General features: G+C 36.0%; 1 protein-coding gene across 2 annotated transcripts in view; it reads right to left on the bottom strand.

The window, feature by feature from the left end:
- LOC106870504 (copper homeostasis protein cutC homolog) overlaps positions 1 to 311 on the bottom strand; it is a 15147-nt gene that overhangs the window by 11522 nt on the left and 3314 nt on the right. The window lies entirely within an intron of this gene.

The following is a 311-nucleotide window of genomic DNA, read 5'->3' as shown; positions in this document are numbered from 1 at the left end:
ATATAATGAAGTGGAATGAATGAGTTGGTGAGTCCATGTGCTAGGGCTTTAAACTGATTGTTCATGATTTAATAGTATATCACCTTAAACCACTACAATACACCATACCAGTAACCTGATATCTTAACCACATGGTCACCACATGTAAGACAAATAACCCAATGCTGTTAACATACAGCAAATACACCGGACCCTACAGTAATCCAACACCTTAACTGAACTACTACTGTAACCACAAAACCATCATATCACACCTTAATAATTTATGGTTCCAGAGTAATTAGCTGACACTGATTAAACTGATGCATATT

The sequence above is a fragment of the Octopus bimaculoides genome, chromosome 14 (assembly GCF_001194135.2).
Source record: "Octopus bimaculoides isolate UCB-OBI-ISO-001 chromosome 14, ASM119413v2, whole genome shotgun sequence".
In the NCBI taxonomy this organism is placed as follows: domain Eukaryota; kingdom Metazoa; phylum Mollusca; class Cephalopoda; order Octopoda; family Octopodidae; genus Octopus; species Octopus bimaculoides.
The sequence above is the reverse complement of the archived record's forward strand: the minus strand, read 5'-3'. Positions and strand labels throughout refer to the sequence as shown.